Genomic DNA, 9,727 nt, shown 5'->3' with positions numbered 1-9,727 from the left:
GGTGTGATAGAGACTCAGAGGTTGGCTAGCTGGGGTGGTTCTTGTACCACTGGTGAGGTGTGATAGAGACTCAGAGGTTGGACTGCTGGAGCGCATCTTGTACCACTGGTGAGGTGTGATAGACACTCAGAGGATGGCTAGCTGGAGTGCATCTTGTACCACTGGTGAGGTGTGATAGACACTCAGAGGTTGGCTAGCTGGACTGCATCTTGTACCACTGGTGAGGTGTGATAGAGACTCAGAGGTTGGCTAGCTGGGGTGGTTCTTGTTTCACTGGTGAGGTGTGATAGACACTCAGAGGTTGGACTGCTGGAGTGCATCTTGTACCACTGGTGAGGTGTGATAGACACTCAGAGGTTGGACTGCTGGAGTGCTTCTTGTCTCACTGGTGAGTTGTAGTAGACACTCAGAGGTTGGCTAGCTGGAGTGCATCATGTACCACTGGTGAGGTGTGATAGAGACTAAGAGGTTGGACTGCTGGAATGGTTCTTGTTTCACTGGTGAGGTGTGATAGACACTCAGAGGTTGGCTAGCTGGAGTGCATCTTGTACCACTGGTGAGGTGTGATAGACACTCAGAGGTTGGACTGCTGGAGTGCATCTTGTACTACTGGTGAGGTGTGATAGACACTCAGAGGTTGGCTAGCTGGAGTGCATCTTGTACCACTGGTGAGGTGTGATAGACACTCAGAGGTTGGCTAGCTGGGGTGGTTCTTGTTTCACTGGTGAGGTGTGATAGACACTCAGAGGTTGGACTGCTGGAGTGCATCTTGTACCACTGGTGAGGTGTGATAGACACTCAGAGGTTGGACTGCTGGAGCGCATCTTGTACCACTGGTGAGGTGTGATAGACACTCAGAGGTTGGACTGCTGGAGCGCATCTTGTACCACTGGTGAGGTGTGATAGACACTCAGAGGTTGGACTGCTGGAGTGCATCTTGTACCACTGGTGAGGTGTGATAGACACTCAGAGGTTGGACTGCTGGAGTGCATCTTGTACCACTGGTGAGGTGTGATAGACACTCAGAGGTTGGACTGCTGGAGTGCATCTTGTACCACTGGTGAGGTGTGATAGAGACTCAGAGGTTGGCTAGCTGGGGTGGTTCTTGTTTCACTGGTGAGGTGTGATAGACACTCAGAGGTTGGACTGCTGGAGTGCTTCTTGTCTCTGGTGAGTTCTCCGATGAGGCTGCCCTGCTGGAGTGTTTCTTGTACCACTGGGGAGTTGTGGTAGACACTCAGGGCATGTCTAGCTGGAATGGCTCTTGTTTCATTAGGAAGATGCTGGAGGAGCACAGACATTAGCTAGCTGGTATGACAACCATCTCAAGTGGAAGTCACGGTGAAAGCCGAGTGGTTGGGTAAGTACAATGGTTCCCATTTCCAGTGGTTGTTGTGTTAGAAGTACTGAGGTTGGCTTGGTGGGATGAGCAGTCACAGTAGAAATCAAATAGTTGGCTAGCCCAGATGGCTACTGTCTTGGTGGCAGCTAAATTGAGATTAGCTAGCCACTTTGGCTCCAACAACAAATCGGAGTTGTGTTAGGAGCCCAGAGATCAACGAGCTACTGCAGCTCCCTTCTCGTTTGGCTTTTACAACAGATGTTCAGACATTGACCACCTAAAGTGTCTGCCATTCCTAAAGAGGAGTCTGAGTAGAAGCTGAGAGGATACCTAGTTAGGAAGACCCATGGCTCATTAAAGGGCCACAAAAGAGACCCGGAGGCTTGCTTGCTGGAATGGGTCCATCAGAGAAGTTATGGTGGCAGAAATCCAGATGCTGGCTCACTCGGATGCTGACTGTTTAAGTAGCGAGTTAGCGGGCGAGAATAGACTTATGCAGTGATAAGGGGATACAGTGGAAACACCAGCCTTAACCAGACTGTAAGACTCCAGCCTTATTGTGAGCTGTGCTGGAAGCTCAGATGTTAGCTCGGGTGGCTCTTGTTTCAAAGGAGCATCCTGTTTGGAATGGATATTGTTTTGTTGCAGAGTTGTGATAGACACTTAAAGTATGGCAATCTGGGATAGGCATCAGTTGAGGAGTCATGGTAGAAACCCAAAGAGGTTAGCCAACTTAAACTGATACTGTTGATGCAGGATCACAGTAGGAGCTCAGAGGATGGGCAGCACAGCTGGCCTCTGTCTGGTGAGGGAGTTACAGTAGAAGACTAGAAGTATCTAGCTAGGAGGGCTCCCATCTTGATAGTGATTTGCAGCAGAAGTCCAGATCAGATCAGAACAGATGGCTTTCTGCTGCTTGGGGAGGTATGGAAGGACCCCAACTGTTGGTTCACTGGACAGTTCCCATCTAGTAAGGGCATCTGGCAGAAGCCCAGAGGTTGACTATTTCATTGACTCCCATCACCTTGAGGAGGTGACAGAAAAGGCTCAGACGTGAACCGGATACTTCTCATATGGGAAGTGACAACAGAGGCTCTGAGGTTGGCTATCTCTATTGGTTCACACCAGTGAAGCCTGATGACAGGAGCTCTGAGGTTGGCTATCTCTATTGGCTCACACCACTGAAGCCTGATGACAGGTGCTCTGAGGTTGGCTAGCTCAGTTTGCTCACATCAGTGAATCGTTATCACAGAAGCTCTGAGGTTGGCTAGCTCATTTGGCTCACGTCAGTAAAGCCTGATAACAGAAGCTCTGAGGTTGGCTAGTCCACTCCACTCCCACACCACTGGAGAGTGCCGGCAGTTGTGTGAGGTTAGCTAGCTCATCTGGCTGCCAATCACCTGGAAGTAACAACAAATGCCTAAAAGCTGGCTAGCTGGAAAGGACACATTTCCATGGCCTAGGCTGGCAAGTCACAGATGGATCCCAGAGGTTGAACCTCTCAAGACGTTCTATTAAGATGCAAGGGGCCTACTGGTGCTCTCCTGGGACACGGCTTGAGTTTTTGTCACTTTATTTTGGTGGGAGTGAGTGGGTGAGAAGGGGTGGGAGGGCTATAGCCCAATGCACGTGTGGGGGTGGGACACTGGGTGGGGGTGGGGATGGGAACTTTTTATATTTTCAATGTATGGAATTGCTTCGCAAATGGAGTGGGGTGAAGGAGCTGGCGGGAGAGACAGCGAGTCCTTCTACGAGGACACGCAACTACCTGCGCACGTAAGGCTTCCCAGGGGAATAAGGGGCCAGCTAAGGTGGGTCATGCATTCGTGGCGCTCGCTTGGGTAGGTGCAGGGGCCACCAGAGAGATGGGACCCCAGGAGGAGTACGCACTGTGCTGCGACACAGAGTAGGCCTAGCTCAAGGGAACTGCACACAGTCTTGGTAGGAAGTCCTGTCTGGGGTTTTCTGCAAGTAAACTTGGTGGTTGTCTTCAAGCAGCATGGTCCTCGCTCCCTTCCCACCGCCACACTTAGAAGTTACAGTTTCTCTCATGCCTTAAAACAAACCTGTTCTATAAGAATGTTGGGTGTTTTTAGGGAGTAAATGGCCTTCGGTAGCAGTGGGTGATTGCTAGTTGCTAGGCAGTCACAATGTTGACTGCATTGACTGTCCTCACAGCAGAGCTCCTCGTCCCTTCCGCCGGACACTCCAGTCCCAGCCATCCTCGCCTCGGTCTTCCAGCTTGGAACCTACGCTCAGTTTTTGCTAGTGTCCGCATGTTTTGATATGTGATAACAAAAACAAGGAAAAAGCAAACCATTATAAATATATTATATATATATATAAATATATATATACAAAAACATTATAGCTATATTGTTACGACCTGAGCTGTGATGAAGGCATGTGCAGCCCAGGAAAAATAAAGGCCTTGTGACCTCAAAATGCACCGTTGTCTCTCCTTTATTTTATACTAATTAGTCGTAGATCCTATCATCTGTTCTTCATTCTTCCTCTTAATCCTGTTCCCTTTTTTAAAATTCTACCTTTGTCTTTCCTTCTCTCCCTCTTTTGCCCTTCCCTTTGTTGTTTCTTCCTTCCACTCATGCATCCCCTTTTATCTGTCTTCCCTCTTCCCTTATTTAGCTTCCTTCCAGCCTTCTCTTTTTTGTCCTCACACTTTTTAGGTCTTGCTTGCACTGTCCCTTCGAGACATGTTGTATAAACTTTTGTGGACTTCATCTCGCCCGTAGGCTTCCAACTTGCTGGCTCCAGCGTCGTGCTCAAATTCTTTCTCTCCATTTGTTTATGGGATGGATTTGTCATACATCTTCCTGTGCTTATCCCTCCTCGAGAGCAGGGACCAAGTTCTATCTAAATCCACTGGTCATCATTTTAGCATCTGCTTAAGGAACTACTTTTTTCTTTGTTGAAAAGCACTTCACATGATCAGTCACTTCTTTCAAGCTTCTAGCTCCTCTCCATTCCTGTAAACAGGCCTGTAAATGTTGTTCTTATTGCATCACATTTGCTGTGCAGTCAAAGACTGAGATCAAGTGTCAGTCGTTGTTTTCCGAGGGGGCCTGTCCACTTAATGCCATGGTGTTTCTTGCTTTGTTTGTGATTATCTGGTTCTATCCAGCTGTTCCTAAATAACCCAAAACAATCATTTAACCAACATGCAAGGCTTAACATAAACAATAGCCATCTATTGGTCTATTATTTATGACTTTTTAGAAAACCACATTTTATTTCTATGGTCTGAAAATATTCTAAAGCTCGTGTTTAACAGGCATTTCAAAATGGCTATTATTAAATCTTGTTTCCAGTGATCGCCACTGTCACTTTCTGCCTGATAACATTGCATTCCGGGACAAGTATAGCACATGTCCCCAGCCATCCTTATTTCTTTTGCGAGAGCTCTGCAGCACACCAGACACTGGTCTCAGGCCCTTGGTGCCATTTTTACTATTGTGGAGAAATACTTTAGCATGCACTAATATCGCCACATGCCTTATTTCTCATCTAAACTCAGGTGCCAGCCACTTCTTTTTCTTTGCTTTACAGTATTGTTTTAAGTGCTCGGTGTAGAGCACCTTTATAGGCACACTCTTGCACTGCACTATCCATACATGAGTGCTGCAGACACCCCCCAAACACAAACACTACCATCAGCTCGAGTTTCTAAAACTGAAGTCTGCGCCTGTGAGCTAAATTTAAAGTGACTCTTCTCTCTCTGTGTGCAGGCAGTGAGTGTTCTGTAAAGGGGCCCTGCCTCAGGCTACTCTGTCCTTACTTCTGTGTTGGTGAGACTCTGCCAGATGAGTGATTTCTGAGTGGCTAGGTTGTTATGCCATTGCTTGCTTTCCTTTGGGCATGTCCTTACTTTGTGTAGGATGGTATCTGTAACACTGAGGAGCAACTTTCAATAAGTGACAGTGTCTTAATTGTTTTAAGCCTAATGAATGTGCAGGTTTTTAGAGAAGAGCAGTTCACAAAGGACTGTGTCTGTGAGTCTGCGGTTTCTTTTACTTTCTAAAGCTACATAAATTAACAGAATCACACAGAAAGAAAGCATGTGCTCATTGCACCTGAACAATGTTTTGCCTCTTGTAGATCTAGTCAGCCGTGCCTCAGTCTAAAGCATGATCCTCAGTTACTTTTTTTTTCCAATGGCCGTTTAGCCCTTGAAAAGGGCTGTGGTCTAATTTTCCACAGTGTCCGAGACAATGCTTTATTTTATTTCTGATTTTTGCACTCTTTTTGTTTGCTCCCCTGAGCCACATCTCCAGAATATATGGTCTGTACAGGTCAGCTCCATTGCTGACTCTGAAACTGGGTTTGGCTCAGTTCCTCTCAGGGCTAATGACACAGTAAGTCCCCCTTCTTAACTTAAATATTAGACCAATAGCAGGATACCATGTTCATCGTTATATGTTGTAAAAAAAAGCCACCTCTATTCACACTCATAAACTTTACGTACAGCTGCATCACCTATTGCAATAACACCCACTACATGCAACTGCCCACATAAAGCATCATTCAAAGTAATTACCCTGTGAGTTGGAATGATGGTTGTAATAATTCACTGTGCTTTGTTAAATTGTATGCATGTGATTTGATGGTGTGTGTACTCTAATGTTGCTGCTACTCTTAATTGTCACAGGAACCATTTGCTAATCCTCTACTTGGCACAAAGAAATTGAAATAAATGCATGGAGTGGTTACTTTGCAAACATGCGAATAATCCCAAAACCAATATTAACAAACACCCATCGGATTAAACACTGACCTCGCGGCTTTGGAGTAGTGTACTACTTGCAGAAAAGTGCTTCACCTCCTCAGCGGTAGTAAGCACTATGTAAATGTAGTTACAATACAGTGAATTGTTTCAGAGAGGACTGCAACTGAACACACACACAATGGAGGAATAGATACCATCATCTTGCCTCCTCTTTCTGGACTGCGCTAAGAGCACACGTGAAGTTTGTTTATAGTCTGCCTGAGGGCACCCTCGTCTTGCGAGCTGCCCGATTTAGATATTCCTGTTAAAGTTTTTATACCTACCTTTGCAAGTAAAGCCAATAGGTTATGCCACTCCCTTACATATGGCTAAAAGACAATAACATTGACAACACCTATAGCTCTCAGATTGCCGAGACTTATTGGCTTTGCTAGTGCTTGTTTCTTTTACATGCCTCCACCCTCTTCCTCCATATGGTTATTCCTTCTGTCCACCAATCCATTTCCCTTCTGTAACACAGGTGTGAAGCAAGGGTGTCTCGTGCTGATGTACAGGCCTAGTGACAAATCCTCGTGCTGGTTGGGTTGGGAGAGGTTGGGATGAAGAGATCTTCTTTGCCATGCTGGAAACAGGATGGGACCCACCCTGTTCTTCAGTTTTTGAGCTCCCAGTCCCCATGTCCTCTGGCTAGATCCAGACATCTCACTGGCCCTGGGGAGGTGGGAGTTAGGTAACAAGGAGTCGCCGTTCAGAGTTTATAACTTGTTTACTGCCTTCACTCAATCTTTCTCCCCTTGCTTGGATAACCACCCGGCATCACCTGCCTGACGAGTCTTCAGAGGCACTTGAGCTCTCTCACATTTTCCACAAATCCCCCACTTGTGGTCATGGACGCCTCGGGGACTTCTCTCCGTCCCTCTCCCTGAAGCCTGAGAAGAATCAACTGATCTTCTGTCCCTCGTGAACCACCTTCTCTACTGGGGTGGTGTACAAGGTTTCCTGCTTGAGCGCTCCTGGGGTGACAGTGAACTTTACAAGTGAACTGCAGCACTTCCTCAATGCACACCCTAAAATGTGACAGTCACTCCCACTTGCTCTGGCTGCTAGTGACGCTTCAAACCATTACTTTCTTCGATGTGACCACAACCCCCAAAAGGGTCCCCTGGAATAAAGACGCCCTTATCTGCAGACTTTCTGCGAGATGCTGTGGTCTTGGCTACAGGGAATCTCCAAGTGACTGTACGTTCACTCTCCCTCCAGATGGTGTAGTCAGTCCGCCCATGAACAGAAGACATGTTCCACTTGGGGAGAAGGCTGAGTCCACAAATCTACAGATGGATGGACCTTCCTCCGACTCCCCTGAGATAGGCTAGCTTGGTGATGGCCTCTCCCACATGGCAAGGGTAGGCTGTAATGCAGTCTCAACACCTTGTTGTGTTACAGCTGCCTCTACTGTCGTCAAACCTTCACCCTTCTTGGTCAGCAGCTCCTTCCTTATGTCACTGACCATCAGCACAGGGACCTCTGCCCAGGGACAGACAGGCCTGTGGACAAGAACTCTTCCTGTTTCATAGCTTCTGTCAATGTACCGTATGTGTAACAACCAAAGGGACTCAAACCATAATAATGCTGAAATCAGCCATAAGCAGGGGACAACGGACATAAGCAAAAAAGGTGAAAAAACTTGCTAATCATAAAAATCAGAAAATGAGTTTTCTGATGATATCAAGGTTATGAAAGAGATCATACAGATCATCAATAATAATGAATAATAAAGAAAAAATGTATTTGATCAATGAAATAATAATATTTTAATAAACATGACTTAATGTATTCAATACCGATAATCATGGATATTTATACAACCGTTGTTCACTTTATGTACACATTCCAATATAGGAAATCTACAAACAAGTCAGCAGTGCTGGCCTCCCACACCCTATCCATGGACATTTAGAAACAAGGACTCCTGACATCTACTGGACCCAAAATAGTGAAGTATTTTGTTGTCCAATCAGATTACACTCTGGTCAGAAGCTCAGTGACCACCATAAAATGCGCCAGCGTAGCTTTCGGTGGCATCTATGTGTTTCTAAAGCATCTTCGTCAGGACTAAACACATAACATCCGCAGAGAAATGTACTTGTGAGAAAGTCCACAACTGAATTCACAATACCTTGTTAAGACTCCCCCATATAGTTCATGTAAAGAGGCGTCTCCACATTGGCTTCATAAGTGCCTTTTACAAGAACAGAATACCGTGGACCTTTGTAAGCTTGCAGCTGTGGCTGAAAGAAACACCAGCCTGGGTTTGTGGGTTGCTGGGGTCCTTTAGATGCCACCTGTAGGTGAGAGCCTTTTCACACAGGGATTCTGGTGCGCACAGCAGACATCACCGCCTGCATGTTCACTCTGCTGCCTCCCCCATGAAACCGGTTACTTGGCAGGGAACAGAGGTATCCAGTCCAGTCTCTTTGGTACAAGAGTATATCTTCCCTGCCTGGGTGAAACTCAACCCTTTCCTGTTCCCTTTCTTCTGGCTTTGGTATTAGATACAGCTCTCCAGAATTTGCCTAATACACTCCAGGCCTGGGCCAGTCAGAGCAGGCAATGGGTGGACATACCACAGGAAGCTTGCAAAATCTTTCCTGTATCAGAGATTGTGGAGCCTCAAACATTTGATTTAGGCGGATACTCTGATTGGATCTGGCATACCTAATTAACCTGCAGAAATATAAAATGAGTGGTTCACTCGGCCAGTGCTTGTCTCTGCAAATCACTGTTGGAAAGAAGACTTCAGAGCAGTTATTGCCAGAGACTGGTGCCACGTGTTTCCATCCCTCGACTGGCCCTATTTAGAGCAGCATGGCTGCCATGGCCTGGGGTGAGAAGGGAGACCTACCCTCCTTCAGAGGAGCTGGACACTGACTGCCTTGAGGGCTCATCAGAGTCCCATGAAGATCAACACAAGGTCCAGATAGCCAGAAGGACAGCACTATGGGAAGGCACTATTGTCGAGTTGCAAGAGCTGCCAGGAGAATCTTAAGACAATTAATGAGTGCACTGTTCCAGGAGGTTGAGGGTATTAAAACACCTCTCAATGGCACACATGCATTAGCAAGCAGTAGTCCTCATGCATCATCATCGGGTTCTGCTCCACATCAGACTGGTGCTTCAATGTCTGACTGGGTCCTTCATGGGACCATCCTGCCATAAAGAATGTGTATATCTTAGTACCACAAATCTTCGGTCACTAAGAAACAGCTAGAGAGATATAAAATAAAATTGACTCGGGTACCTCCTCAGTGTAAAAATATATTTCATAGACTAGCGGGGACCCGGTCAAGGTTAAAAACACAGAAAAAAAAGTGACGGGGAAGCAATGATCCCACACTTTACACGCTCAAAAGGTAAAGCAGAATGACTGTAACCTCTACAAAAAGTCAACATGTTTCATGCCTAAAAATTGTCCACAAAGGATCCACTGGCGCTTCATCAGGACTAGAACAATAATCTTTCTCCCGAACATCAAAGATGTAAACTGGTCATTCAAAAAACACAAATAAGGAGAGAGTAAAATGATTTGTTTTACTCACTAAAGGTCTGTGTCTATTAGCACAAGACTACTGGTAACCTGTAGA

Source organism: Pleurodeles waltl, chromosome 7, assembly GCF_031143425.1.
Source record: "Pleurodeles waltl isolate 20211129_DDA chromosome 7, aPleWal1.hap1.20221129, whole genome shotgun sequence".
In the NCBI taxonomy this organism is placed as follows: domain Eukaryota; kingdom Metazoa; phylum Chordata; class Amphibia; order Caudata; family Salamandridae; genus Pleurodeles; species Pleurodeles waltl.
Note: the sequence above shows the minus strand (reverse complement) of the source record.